Here is a 15,461-nt window from a genome sequence, read left to right as displayed (position 1 = left end):
ACTTAATAACCTCCAGTTCCAACCATATTGTTGCAGATGACAGACAGGATGCCATTTGTTTTTTATGGCTGAATAGTATTCCACTGTGTATACATACCACATTTTCTTTATCCATTCATCTGCTGATGGACACTTAGGTTGCTTCCAAATCTTGGCTATTGTGAATAGTGCTGCAATAAACACAGGAGTACAGACATCTCTCAATATACTGATTTTCTTTCTTTTGGAGATATACCTAGATGTGGGATTGCTGGATCATATGGTACCTCTATTTTTAGTTTTTTGAGGAACCTCCCTACTGTTCTCCATAGCGGTTATACTAATTTACATCCCCACCAACAGTGTACAAGTGTTCTCCTTTTTCCACATCCTCGCTAGCATTTGTTATTGCCTATCAAAACCTTTTAAACTACTGGCCCAGGAGTTCCTCATATAGAGACACTAAAGGATTGTTAGTCTACCATCAGTATTCCACGCACACATTTGAACTTACCAGTTCAGGCCCTGTTAAGACATTAAGCTTGGGGTCAGTGGTTTCATGAATTTATCACCCTTGCTGCCTTTCCGTGCTCCATGTAAGGGACATTCCTTTTGCTTCTTCTAAAATGACCTACCTCATTCTTTCACGGGTGCTCCTCATTCTGCTATTTTGGAAATTGGTAAATAAACTCATAGCACCTGGTCTCCGTTCTTTATGACTTTAAGCTTTGGTCACATCTTTTTGGAGGAAGTCTTAATGTTTTTGACCTGGCCTCAAATTTCCACTGTAATGGTTGTTATAAAGATTGTATGGTGGTGTTCGTGCAGGAGTCTGTCATCTTGTAAAGCCGGCTCTGGCAGACACCTGGCCCTGCGAGGCTGAGTTGTGTAACACAGGTGAAATAATTTCACTCAGCTACTATTAGCCAGTCATGTGAGCAGCTGTGGTCAACAGCTGTGTGAGCCAAAGTCCCACTGCTACTTCCTGTCTTAAACCCAGCCTCCTAATATGCAGCCAACTTCTCAGGCTACTCAGTAGGCACTTGAATATCAGAAGCAAGATCATCTACTCTGAATAGGAGACTTCAGTGCCCTCTGGTGGCCAAATGAAGTTACACACCCTGATTTCTACATTCAGGTAAGAAGGACTTTTAAGGTTGGTTTGCTTTATAACAGCCGAATTTGGAAGAACTTCAAGATAGATGGAAAACTAAGTGGAGAAATTCAAAAGGAGAAACATTGGGTGTAGGGCTGAGGGCCCCACAGGGTCGTGGGGTGAGCCTTATGCGGTGCTGAGGCGCAGGATCCGAGAAATAAAGAGACAGGACACAGAAGTACAAGGAAAACACAGCCGGGCTTGGGGGGCCATGCCACCTATGAGCAGAGTCAGGCGAGGCCCTGAATGTCCAGAAGCGTGAGTATTTATTGTGTATAGGTTAGGGGGCAGGGCAGTGAGTGAAATCATCTTTAAGGATAGTGATAGGGTCATGAGCAATAAAACATGGGGTCCACCCCCTTCACCTACGCCAGGAGGTGGACAGTGCGTAGCAAGGGGCCTTTTCCCATGAAGGCCAGGGCCGTGTGCAGTAAGGGGTCCACCCCCATTAGGTCACTGAGGCTTGAAGGTGGGCCGTGTGCAGTGAAGAGGGTGCAGTGTGCAATACTTCTATCTATGGACAAACTACTTCTAAGATTTATAGGAGGATGCTTTAAGTCACATAGCAGTGACACAGCTGTCAAGGTTACCACCACCTTCTGGCAGCTTCCAATGGGTTGTATGGGAAGATGTTTTTCAAGCAGCACAGTAGCAAGAGCTGATAAAGTTCACAGTCACCAAGGTGGATTGCCGTTCTGAGGGCAGCCTTCCACAAGAACTGGAGCAAGGTCCTACAACTCCTTTATCAGGAGGAGTGGCTCTTGCCCCAAGCCTGCCATACAGTGGGTATCTTTACAATACTGAACGCTGCTGCCTGGGCCATGGATTCTTGTCCTGGTATAAATGTTTGTCCCTTAAATCATGCTCTGCACTGTGTCTGCTCTAGGCATTCCTCCGATTATAAGCTGCTTATTCCTTAATTCATGCTCTGTACTGTGTCCACTCTAGGCATTCCTCTGATTATAAACTAAGATATAATTATAGATACATATGTAGGGAAATATTCTTTAGGCACTCATACTATCAACTGTTATATGATTATATATAGAGGATTATATAAAGGGATTCTTCAAGCCCTATTTCTATAAACTAATATATGATTATGTAAAGGATTATATAAAAGGAAATAGCTGAGTAGTAACACTATAAAGTAAGATATTCCTCAAGCCCTAACTGTGCCAGGTTTCTGCTTAGCTCTCATTCCTCGGTGCCTATATGGGGGGTTACTCACAATTGGGTTCATCATTTAAAAACCAAATTATTAATACAAATAGTTTGAATACCTGCCAATTATAAACATTTCATCCTTTACCTTTTAAGAAAAGAATACACTCACATTTGGAGTTCTAATCTCAGGTCTGCCATTATCGTGCCACGTGACCATGTGATTTTATCTTACCTTTGGGCCTCAATATTTTCATCTAAAATGAGGAGTTGGATTAGATGATAGTAATATCTGATGCCTCTTCTAGCCTTGTATCTTCTTTTTCCTTGTGATTGTTTTTGTTTGTTTGTTTGTTTGTTTTTCTTTTCTTTTTTTGAGACAAGGTCTTGCTCTGTCACCCAGGCTGCAGTGCAGTGGTGGCTCATAGCTCACTGCAGCCTCAAACTCCTGGGCTCAAGTGATCCTCCCTCAAGTGATCCTCCCTCCTCAACCTCCCATATAGCTAGGACTAAAGGTGTGCACCACCACACCTGGCTAATTTTTAATTTTTTGTAGAGATGGAGTCTTATATGCTGCCCACGCTGGCCTTGAACTTCTGGCTTCAATTGATTCTCCCACTTCAGTCTCCCAAAGTGCTGGGATTATAGGTATAAGCCACTATGCCTGGCCTTATTTTTCTATTAATATGCAAAATATGAGCCTTTTGTAAGTTTCACAGTGTGAATTTTTTTGCAAGAAGATGAAAAAAATTTATTTATTGCTACACCATGTATTGCTGGCATACAAAATAGCAATAGACCCTATTACAGCTCTATTACAAAACAGGTGCCTAGAATTTGGTCTCAGGTATCAGGGCATGAGAATGAGGTCTACAAACCCTCCAGAGCATGAGAATGAGGTCTACAAACCCTCCAGCTTTAAGTATGCCACTCAGTATCTGTCTTTGTGTTTGCTGGTTCCTATGCTCAAAATGCTCTTCACTCAACTGCTGGCATGGCTGCCTCACTCCCACGGGGACCTCCACTTAGATGTCACTCCTCAGCGGTGACTCTTTCTGAGAGGCCTTCTCCAGTTACTCTCCATCAGCCAACTCTATTTCTTTCATAGCAATCATTGGCTGGGCACGGTGGCTCATGCCTGTAATCCCAGCACTTTGGGAGGCCGAGGCGGGTGGCTCACTTGTGGTGAGGAGATGGAGACAAGCCTGGACAACATGGTGAAACTCCATCTCTACTAAAAATACAAAAATTAGCTGGACGTGGTGATGCACGCCTATAGTCCCAGCTTCTCGGGAGGCTGAGGCAAGAGAATCTCTTGAACCCAGGAGGCGGAGGTTTCAGTGAGCCAAAATTTCACCACTGCACTCTAGCCTGGTGACAGAGCGAGACTCCATCTCAAAGAAAAAACAAAAAACAAAACAAAGAAATCATTAATTCATAACAAAAATAAATACTATAATAACAGCATTTGTTTTTTTTTAAGCTACATGTTAATTGTCTCTACTGGTAGAATGGGAGCTCCGGGAGAGCAGGAATGTTGTCTGTCTGTCCACCTCTGTATTCCCAATGCACAGAGTGGGCACTACATACCTTTTTGTTGAATGACTGCCTGACAGTGAATAATATTTGGTAAAATTCTTTGCACATAGAGCTGTATAAAATCAACAGGAAGTGAGGATGACTAAATTAGCATAAGCTAACAACCAGATACTCCAGCTTTTGCTTAGCAAATCCTCCTCATCAGGATATTAGGGGAAGCCCTTAGCCGGGAGTGGCTGAAATCGTCATTCCAGATCCTGCTGCTTCTCATCCTGACTTTATGTTTTTATTTGAACACCCTACACTGGTCTCCATCCCCACAGGCCCACGGTGGAATAGTTATCTTTTCCTTATGTCTAGGTGTGATGCTTGTGAAGAACCCACCCTGCAAACTCCTTTTTTCGCATGGTGTTGCCCTTGTTTATTTGTCTAGGTTGCCACCGGTTCCTTCTAGGTTAGAAGCAGTGGCTTTGTCCTCTCTGTCTCCCAGCACCAAGCACAGATCCAGGCATCTAGTAGGTACCCATTACATGTTATTGACAAGTGAATTGCATCAGAACAGTCACACCAAAAGCAGAGGGTGCTCAGGCTGTCTGCAGTCACTCAGTCTTTAGTCTTTAAAGAAGAGGAACTTCTCCTTTGTGGCATGCATTCTTCAAATAGTGGACAGCTGGCAAAGTAGTGAAGAGAGTTAGCTCTGGCATTAGCCACTTAAGCATGACCTTACATAGGATGATGCTGAACCACAATTTCCCTGTCATCAAAATCATAGCCTCCTTCACTGGGTTTTTATGGGGATTATATGAGAATGCATTTAAAATATCCAGTATAGTGCCTGGAACAGAATAGATGCTCAGTAATTGTTATTTATGTGTAATTGTTAGCTTTTTTCCCATTCTTTCTTTTTTTTTTTTTTTTTTTTTTTTGAGACAGAGTCTTTCTCTGTCACCCAGGCTGGAGTACAGTGGTATGATCTTGGCTCACTGCAATCCCTGCCTCCCGGGCTCAAGTAATCCTCCCACCTCAGCCTCCCAAGTAGCTGAGACTACAGGCGTGTGCCACCACGCCCGGCTAATTTTTATATTCTTTTTTGTAGAGATGCGGTTTTGCTAAGTTGCCGAGGCTGGTCTCGAACTCCCAGGCTCAAGTGATCTGCCTGACTCAGCTTCTCAAAGTGCTGGGATTACAGGATGAAATGAGAAACCCATTTTTATGAGAAAAAACATCTATGTTGTTTAGGCCACTGTAATTTTTCTGTCATATGCAGCCAAATCTAATCCAAACTGATCTAATGGCTTTAGTTTATCTACTCTAAAATCAAACAATTTGGCAGACATCCTTTAACATAAATTGGCTTTAGCAGCAATTCTATACAGCAGGCCAAAACATTAAAACGTTCATTTACTCAGGAACACAATTCCAAACTGATTTGTCCTAGAGGGTTTACCAGGAAACTATTGTAAAAAATAAAAAAGAAAGAAAGAAACCTTAGGCAAATTAGATTTAACAGAGTTTAATTCAGCAAAGAATGATTTGCGAATCTGACAGCCTCCCAAGCCAGAGTGGGCTCCGAGACTCCAGCACTACCACGTGATGGAAGATTTATAGACAGAAAAAGGAAAGTGACCTGCAAAAAAAGGAAGTGAGGGACAAAACTGCCAGATTGGTTATAGCTCAGTGTTCGCCCCATTTGAACACGGTTCAAACAGTTGGCCACCTTTGATTGGCCAAAACTTGGTGATTGGCACAAGACTAGGCTACAGTCTACAGTCTGTTTATAAGTCCATTTAGGTTATAGTTCACAATGTATAGCGAAACCTTTAGGCCAAACTTAAGATATTTATATGTAAGGAGGTAACTTTAGGCTAAACTTGTTTAAATACTACATTTTAAAATTAAGGTGTTTTACTGAGAGATGTTTTTCCAAGTGAGCAATCCTGAGCATCTGCTTTGAATTTTTTCCCCAGCAGTGTGCCCTGTCCCAGTTGTTTCTTGAGTGATTGTTTAAAATGCAGATTCATTGGCCTACTTTAGAACAATGGAATAAAAATCCATAGAGAGGTTCATGGGACTCTGCATTTTTAACAAATATCCTAGCAAGGCCTATGCACAGTAACATTCAAAAATTCTTAGATGCCTCTCTCTTCCTCTCGTAAGCTAAAGGGGATCCCAAACTGTTCTTTGAAGGAGACTTTGGCTTCCACTTTTAGGTACCCCCTTAATCTACCTTCTGCTGCAATGAAGTGGGTATCACTCAGCCGTGTGTCTGGGTAGAATTCTTAATTCTCTTTAAATAAAGACTTTAATAAAGTCTTTAAAAGACTTTATTCTTTTCTGTTTTAAAAACATAATAATCTTCCTTTTTATCACAGCATAGCTTCTTTTGAGGTGTTACAACTTCACACTCTTTCACAATCGAAAGCCCAGTTAGGAGAAATATCTTTGTTTTTTTTCTTAAGAAAAGGCGGATCATTCTTAACGGGTTTTTTTTTTTTTTTTTTTTTTAGCTATTCTAAATTGTACCCTTGAAATGTACCAGAATATCAAATAATTGCCTACTTGAACCAGTATTATTTGGCCTTTTATTTGGTTTTGTTTTTATTGAATTGTACTCTGGAGTTATAATATTAGCTTGCTTCAAACATAGTTATAAGAAAGAACAGGAGGAAATGGGTTATTATCGCTCTTGTCTCCGTCTATAAAGCAGTACTCTCTTTATGAGCACCCGTAGAGAATGTGTCAAGTTTCAATATCAGAAAGCATAATACTTCCAAAGAGCAATTGGTTTCTTTTAATCTAATAGAGATAATAAAACAATTATTAATTATTTTATTATTTTTAACTATTAATTATTTTTCCTTTTTGCTTTGGTTTCTGAGAGTTTTCACAATGAAATATCTTGTGACCTACCTTGAGCAAATGTATAGGACTCTGTTATACATTACTTTGCACTGGTCTTATCCATGACCTTTTTATCATCTACATACTTTCCTTCATCATATCCCTTAAGAGTATATTGTATAATTTTTTACTGTATGGGTTTTAATGAATGATGGCTAATCCTTTGTGGAGAGAGCAGGGAGGGAAGGACAGATGGAGAGGAGCCTAGATCTTCTGAATCCAAGTCTGGTTTTCCCTTGGTTATATCACAGTGCTTCAATCTCTGCACATCTACACTCACCCCAACCCACACTCAAAAACAAGGGACAAATTTTAAAAACCACATATAAGGACAAAATAAAAATGGTGTGATTTCTAAGTAAACATAACTATTTCTAAGGGTTGATAGGAAGAGTAGAGAAAGAAAGGGTAAAAAGTAAATGAAAGGAAAATAATTAAAGACATGAAAAAGAAAGTATAAAAGAAAAAAACAAACACGTAAAGAAGTAAGGATTATTTTCTGATTATTATTATTATTATTACATACGTTTTCCTTCATTATATCCCTTAAAACAAAAGTTGTAGACTTTCCAGGCTAGCATAGGACGTTAGCTCACCTTGGCATGCATGAGAGGGATTGATTCCAGGATTCCCAGGAGATACCAAAATCCATGGATGCCTGTATTAGTCCATTTTCACACTGCTGATAAAGACATACCCAAAACTGGGAAGAAAAAGAGGTTTGATGGGCTTACAGTTCCACATGGCTGGGGAGGTCAAAATCATTGTGAAGAGTGAAAGGCACTTCTTACATGGTGGTGGCAAGAGAGAATAGGAAGAAGCAAAAGCAGAAACCCCTGATAAGCCCATCAGACCTTGTGACACTTACTCACTATACGAGAACAGCATGAGAAAGACCAGCCCCCATGATTCAATTACCTTCCCCTGGTTCCCACCCACAACATGTGGGAATTCTGGGAGATACAATTCAAGTTGAGATTTGGGTGGGGACACAGTTAAACCATATCATTCTTCCCCTGGCCCTCCAAATCTCATGTCCTCATATTTTAAAACCAAGCATGCCTTCCCAACAGTCCCCCAAAGTCTTAACTCATTTCAGCATCAATGCAAAGGTCCATTTGGACTAAAGTCTCATTTGAGACAACGCAAGTCCCTTCCACCTATGAGCCTGTAAAATCAAAAGCAAGGTAGTTACTTCCTAGATACAATGGGGGTGCAGATATTGGATAAATACAGCTGTTCCAAATGGGAGAAATTGGCCAAAACGAAGGGGTACAGGGCCCATGCAAGTCTGAAATCCAGCAGGGCAGTCAAATTTTAAAGCTCCAAAATTATCTCCTGTGACTCCAGGTCTCACATCCAGGTCATGCTGATGCAAGAGGTGGGTTCCCATGGTCTTGGGCAGCTCTGCCCTTGTGGCTTTGCAGGGTACAGCCTCCTTTCCATCTGCTTTCATGGGTGGCATTGAGTGTCTGTGGTTTTTCCAGGTGCATGGTGCAAGCTATCAGTGGATCTACCATTATGGGGTCTGGAGGATATTGGCCCTCTTCACAGCTCCACTAGGCAGTACCCTAGTAGGGACTCTATGTAGGGGCCCCAAACCTACATTTTCCTTCTGCACTGCCCTAGCAGAGGTTCTCCATGACAGCCCTGCTTCTGCTGCAAATTTTGCCTGGGCATCCAGGCATTTCCATACATCTTCCAAAATCTAGGTGAAGGTTCCCAAACCTCAATTCTTGACTTCTGTGCACCTGCAGGCTCAATACCACAGGGAAGCTGCCAAGGCTTGGGGCTTCCACCCTCTGAAGCCATAGCCTGAGCTCTACATTGGTCCATTTCAGTTACAGCTAGAGCAGCTGGGACACAGAGAACCAAGTCCCTAGGCTGCACAGAGCACAGGGCCCTGGGCCCAGCCCATGAAACCAATTTCTTCTCCTGGGCCTCCAGGACTGTGATGGGAAGGGCTGCCTTGAAGACCTCTGACATGCCCTGGAGACATTTTCCCTGTGGTCTTGGGGATTAACATTAGGCTCCTTGCAATTTACGCAAATTTCTGCAGCTGCCTTGAATTTCTCCTCAGAAAATGGGTTTTTCTTTTCTCTTACATAGTCAGGCTGCAAATTTTCTGAACCTTTATGCTCTGTTTCCCTTTTAAAACTGAATACCTTTAACAGTACCCAAGTCACCTCTTGAATGCTTTGCTGCTTAGAAATTTCTTCCATCAGATACCCTAAATCATCTCTCTCAAGTTCAAAGTTCCACAAATCTCTAGGGCAGGGGCAAAATGCCACCAGTCTCTTTGCTAAAACATAACAAGAGTTACCTTTTCTCCAGTTCCCAAAAAGTTCCTCATCTCCATCTGAGACCACCTCAGCCTGGATTTTATTGTTCATATTGCTATCAGTGATGCATTTTGGGCAAAACCATACAATAAGTCTCCAGGAAGTTCCAACCTTTCCCACACTTCCTCTCTTCTTCTGAGCCCTCCAAACTGCTCCAACCTTTGCCTGTTACCCAGTTCCAAAGTCGCTTCCACATTTTCGGGTATCTTTTCAGCAACAACCCACTCTACTGGTACTAACTTACTGTATTAGTCTGTTTTCACACTGCTGATAAAGACATACCCAAGACTAGAAGAAAAAGAGGTCTAATGGACTTACAGTGCCACGTGGCTGGGGAGGCCTCAGGATCGTGGCAGAGAGTGAAAGGCACTTCTTACATGGCAGCGGCAAGAGAGAAGGGGAAGCAAAAGCAGAAACCCATGATAAGCCCATCAAATCTTGTGAGGCTTATTCACTATTATGAGAATAGCATGGGAAAGACTAGGCCTCATGAGTCAATCACTCCCCCCTGGTTCCCTCCCACAACATGTGGGAATCCTAGGAGATACAATTCAAGTTGAGATTAGGGTGGGGACACAGTCCCTTATATAAAATGGCATCATGTTTGTGTATAACATACATATATCCTCCCAAATATTTTAAGTCATTTCTACATTAACTAATGCAGTGCCTACACATCACTTCATTTGACTGGATTCATTGTAGCACTCATTGCACGCAAATTCAAGTTTTGCTTTTTGAAACTTTGTGGAATTTTTTTTCACACATTCTTGATCCACAATTGGTTGAATCCACAGATACACAACTCATGGATTAGAAGGGCCAAATATTCCAAGATTACTTCCCTTTAGTTACTCCTGCTGGTCCCGGTACTTAGTAATTTGCCTCTGGGTGGAGTTCTGGAGATTTAGCAATTTTTCATCATTTCTTCCCAGCATGCTTCAAAGACATAGAAAGCAAAAATGAAAACAAACAAAAGAAGCAAAAACAAAAGTGTTTCATAGTTTTAAGATTGTTTAAAATGTGCCTTTCTCCAGAGTTCAAATGTGCATTGTGCTCCCGACACATGAGGGCACTATTTCTATAGTTCATAATATTCATGGTACAGAAATCTTTGTGGGAAGCTAGGTCTGCAGAACTTGTGGCTGGGAACATGCAGAGAAAAACGGTTTGCTATATGTACTAGGCTCACCATGTTTTTTAAGTGTGATGTGTCCTAATGTACACTGTGAACAATGCCAGGACTCTCAGGGCTGCAGGCTGGCTTTCTGGCCACAGGGCTGCTAGCTGGATCTTCCTTGAAATGAGGATGACTGCATCTCATTTATCTCTGCAGGCGTAGAACTAGTGTATTAAAACACCAGCTTTGGAGCCTGATCAAGAATGAAAGATGAGTGACCTAGAGCAAGTTGCTTAATATTTTCTTGCTCTAAAGATGGAGGTATTGCTGACACAGTGGCTCATGCCTGTAATCCCAGCACTTTGAGAGGCTGAGGTGGGCAGATTGCTTGAGCTCAGGAGTTTGAGACCAACCTGGGTAACATGGTAACACACCATATCTACAAAAAATATATAAAAATTGCTAGGCATGGTGGCTTATGCCTGTAATCCCAGCACTTTGGGAGGCCAAGGCGGGCAGATCACAGGAGTTCAAGACCATCCTGCCCAACATGGTGAAACACCGTTTCTACTAAAAATACAAAAATTAGCTGGACATGATGCTGCGTGCCTATAATCCCAGCTACTTGGGAGGCTAAGGTAGGAGAATTGCTTGAACCAGGGAGGCAGAGGTGGCAGTGAGCTGAGACCGCTCCATTGTACTCTAGCCTAACAGAGCGAGACTCCATCTCAAAAAAAGAAGAAAAAGGAAAAAAAAAAAAAAATATATATATATATATAAAAATCAGCTGGGCATGGTGGCACATACCTGTAGTCCCAGCTACTCTGGAGGCTGAGGTGGGAGGGTCAACCGAACCTGGGAGGTCAAGGCTGCAGTGAGCTATGATTGCATTACTGTATTCCAGCCTGGGTTTCAGAGTAAGACCCTGTCTCAAAAAAAAAAAAAAAAAAAAGTAAATAAATTAAAATGAAGATACTGGGCAAAACCATACAATAAGTCTCCAGGAAGTTCCAACCTTTCCCACATTTCCTCACAATCCTTCCTGTGAGAAGGATTAAGTGGGGGTAATCTACATAAAGCACCTGACACCTGGTACGAACTCAATAAGAAGACACTAATAGTGTTTGTTACTCAGCAGTGCTGGTGTGTAGTGATGCTCAGTACAAGTTTAAGCAAGTGAATGAATGAATAGGGTGTGTCGAAACACACAGATTTTACCCAGCAGAAGAAAACTAACACTTTTGAGCTTTTTTAGTGTTGAATCACTTCAGGGCAAAGTGCTCAGCTAGTGTGCAGTAAGCATCTCCACCTCTGTTCGTCTTCCTGATTCCTTACTGAAGCAGTGAGAACACTGAGGTCAGAGGAAAAAAGTGATGTGCCCCAGGCTTCAGAGCTGATGAGACCCAAGGTCTCCTGAGGCGTAGCACAAAGCTTAACCCATAGGGACCTGCCTGGCTGGGCTGGGAGTTGAGGGGTTAACAGACTGATCCTAGAAAACAAATAGGCTTTTGGCTTGGTTTAGCTGTGCTTGCTAGGCATATAGTTACCCAGCAGTGACCCCACCTGAGTGTGGAAAGAGCCCAACCACAAAGAGCATCCCAGCTTGCCCCAGGGCAGCCGCCCAGGGTTGGCCTCTAATTGAAGACATCTTTGGGGAGAGCTCTCACACACTTCCCCAAATATGCTTCTATGTGTGTGTGTCATAAGAGGCCGTGGGCCACCACCTTCCTTTGCGCAATGAAATCAAAAGAGCAGTTTCTGCTTCTGCTGTTGTTTCTTTCCTGTTGCCACTTTCTCTGACTTTTCGGGAACTGTCGAATTCTTAGGACACAGCCCTTCTCTGGCCCTGGTGTGCTTTCTCTATTAGAAGGCTCCCCAGGGCTTCCTGACTGGAGCAGATGGCCCTCCCTTTCCCGGGTGAAACAGGCTGACCTGGGTGGGTGGCCCCTCTGCCTTTGATCTGCAGGTGGGAGGCAATAAAAGGCACTTCCCACGTGCCTGCCGTAACCATATATTCCAAATTCCAAAGAAGGACTCGGGAGTCTCTCTGAGCCTACTCTGGTTTGGGAGGCTGCCTGTAAAAATAAATAAATTAAATAACTAAAAGCAGGACTTTACCTGCACCATACATATGTCCTTCTAAGGACTTTGAGACAAAAGATGGGAAATTGGACCATGCCAGAAAACCTGGGATGGATGGCTGCCATACACATGCCTCAAGGAAAATTCTCTCCTCTGGGGGATGTCTGCTGGAAGTGCCATCTGCTTTTGCCACAGATTCATGGCTGTGAGTGTGGCCCAGGCACTAACCACAGTAGGCCCTTGGTTAACTCTGACTGTGGTTCTGCCCGGAAGCCAGGCATGAAGAGTCGCGTCCAGGAAAACCTTTTCCTGATTTCATTCACTTGTTTTATCTGTATGACAATCCTACTCCCAGGAAGGCTTTGCAAGGCACTTTCACCTTCAGCTCTTGGAATGAATGAATGCAGCTATGATTCTTTTTAAACTATCAATCCAACAATTTCTGTATATCCAGTAAATATCATAATGACCAGCTTCACACGTCAGGAACTGTGCTGTGCACTGTCAGAGATAAAATGGTGAAAAATGCCATTCTCTTTAACCCTTTTGAGGCTCTACTGACATGAAACTGTGTTAGTGTTCAAGGGAAGGTACAATGGCTGAACACATGGTTTCTACCTTTTCACACTCAGCTACAATAAAACTAATCATGGTATCATAGGAGGGAGCCAGACTTGGCATCAGATCCTGGATTGAAATCTTGCCTCCTTCACTCGATGGCTGTCTGGTACTGAACAAGGTACTCTTTCAACTTCTGACTCCTCGTCTTCCAAGAAGGAGGCCATAATTTCTGCTGGCAGTGAGGTTGGGTGAGGAATAAATGCTGGCAAGTTGTTTATGTGCCTAAGGCAGAACAGATGCTGAGAAAATGTTTATTTCCTTCTTTCCTTAAGGAGCTTAGAAGCTAATAGATAAGAACTGGTTCTGCTGTAACTAACACACACTGCAGACTGTCATACAAACTCAACTTGGGGTGCAAAAGCATGCTGAGGGAGCCTTTTGAGGTTTGTTGCATATGCTTGGGGAAAATGGCTCAGATGAGCGTTGCTGGGGGCCATACCCTGGGCTCCTTCCCGCAGGGCCTGTTTCCAGGCCCTCTACCCAAATCCACTTTGGGAGAAGTAAGTTTTGGGGCCTTTATTACCTACATGTGATTAGAGATCAGAAGTGGCCAGTGGGTGTGGGTTGGCAGTGACTTGCACCCAAGGGAAGGATGGGAGCCCACCAGAGTGGTGGGGCTCTGGGGAGAGAGGCAGGCTAACCAGCAGAAGTGAATAGGATGTGCTCAAATGTTCCTCTGAGAGTGGAAATACAATATAGAAGAATTGGATGTGTGGTTTTCACCCTAAACATAGCTGAGGAACCAGCACCAAATGCTTAACAAACACGCAGACAAAAACCAAAAAGGTGGCCTAAGGCTGTAGTACTTCACTGTCACCCAGCCTTGCAGCCTACATGTAGCACTCAAAGACATTAGTTTATTTGGGCCTCCCAACATCCCAGTTTGGTAGGTGGACTAATTTTGTTACTTCATTGTACAGAGGAAAAACTGGGACTCAGAGAAGTTACACAACTTGTCAAGTGGCACACCTAAGTGGCAGAGTTGTGGCTCTAAGCTACATAATCTAAACTTTCTTTTTTTTTGAGATGGAGTCTCACTCTGTCACCCAGGCTGGAGTGCAGTGGCATGATCTCGGCTTACTGCAACCTCCACCTCCTGGGTTCAAGCAATTCTCCCACCTCAGCCTCCCGAGTAGCTGGGATTACAGGTACCTGCCATCATTCCTGGCTAATTTTTGTAGTTTTAGTAGAAACAGGGTTTCATCATGTTGGCCAGGCTGGTCTTGAACTCCCAACCTCAGATGACCTGCCTGCCTTGGCCTCCCAAAGTGCAGGAATTACAGGCATGAGCCATACTGCCCAGCCCAGACTTCTTAAAGAAAACATAAAAGGCCTATCAATTCACGTAAGAGTGTCCCCAAGCTTTTGTAGTAGTGGCTCCTCTATGTTCTCCCCAGTTTTTTTCTCTTCTTCTACAGCAACAGAAGTTTTTACTGTGTACATGGCAACTCAGATAAAGACTACATTTCCCAACTTCCCTTGCAGCTACAGTTGTTCATGTCATTGTTTGGGACAGCATGAGATAAATAAGTATAGGTAATATGTGCATTCCTCAAGGTCAGACTCTTAAAAAGAAGTTGCATGCTCTCCTCCCTCTTGATGGCAAGGATGCAAGATGTGACAGTAGGAGCTGAGGAAGCCATTTTGTCTTGTACCGGCTCTGAACCACTCACCTGGAATTTCATGTGACAGAGATAAACTTAAGTTTAAGCCATTATATGTTACAGAAGCCTAACATTTACTCTAACTAACGTGGGTATATGGATCTGATAATAGTCATTAGGAAAGAAGACTGTGAAACTAGAATGAAGAAAGAACAGGAGTTAAAGCTTGCAGGACATGTTACCGGTATGTTCTGCCCATGCAGAGTCTCCTGAATTATGTTCGCTGTTTTGGGCCTCATCCTTAGGCACACAGAGGGTGTCCCCTCAAATTCTTATGGCATCAGAATTGAACCAACAATTGCCCTTTCACTTAAATTCATTTCAGGTGGCATGACTCAAAGAGCACCAGACTTAAGGTCACAAGGCCTGAAGTCTAATTCCACCTCTGTTTTTTCTGCCTTTCACAGTTATTTAATCTCTTTGAGCTTAGCTTTCCTCATCTATAAACTGAAGATGATAGTATCTGCCTCCAGGATTATTGTGACAGTTGGCTTCACTCAATGCTTGGCACATAACAGACACTTCATACTCTCTCCTGCCCAGCCCCTCTGCCGTGCCCCGTCAGAACAGCCTTGTGTCACGGAAATACAGTACAGACCCCCATCATCTCTTGTCTCACTGGCACACCAAGGAAAGACACAGGGAAATGTATCCAAGGACTCATCAGCCCACATCACAGGGCTTAGACCTTGGTGAGCAGAGAGTGGGGGCCCAGAATAATGTTGGCAGAATCCAAGAGTCTTTTTAAAAGGAGGAGCAGATCAGTGAAACCAGGAGCAAAAGAGCCTTGTAGCATTTGGGAAACACAACAGTGGGCTCCATTATGTAGATTAAATGCTGAGATCATGATCAGAGCCTCTGGGCTCTTGGCATGACCTTTAGGGTCAGAGGTG

At 43.1% G+C, this 15,461-nt stretch overlaps 1 long non-coding RNA gene across 1 annotated transcript in view; it reads left to right on the top strand.

Moving 5' to 3' along the window:
• Positions 1-15,461, top strand: part of LOC116560203 — a 20,769-nt gene extending 5,308 nt beyond the window's left edge. The window contains exons 2-3 of the long non-coding RNA XR_004272851.1: positions 922-923; positions 15,451-15,461. This is a non-coding gene — a long non-coding RNA (uncharacterized LOC116560203). The remainder of the gene's footprint in view (positions 1-921; positions 924-15,450) is intronic.

This window comes from Sapajus apella, unplaced genomic scaffold (assembly GCF_009761245.1).
Source record: "Sapajus apella isolate SASKATOON/1434 unplaced genomic scaffold, GSC_monkey_1.0 scaffold25, whole genome shotgun sequence".
NCBI lineage: Eukaryota > Metazoa > Chordata > Mammalia > Primates > Cebidae > Sapajus > Sapajus apella.
Note: the sequence above shows the minus strand (reverse complement) of the source record. Positions and strands in the feature narration are given on the sequence as shown.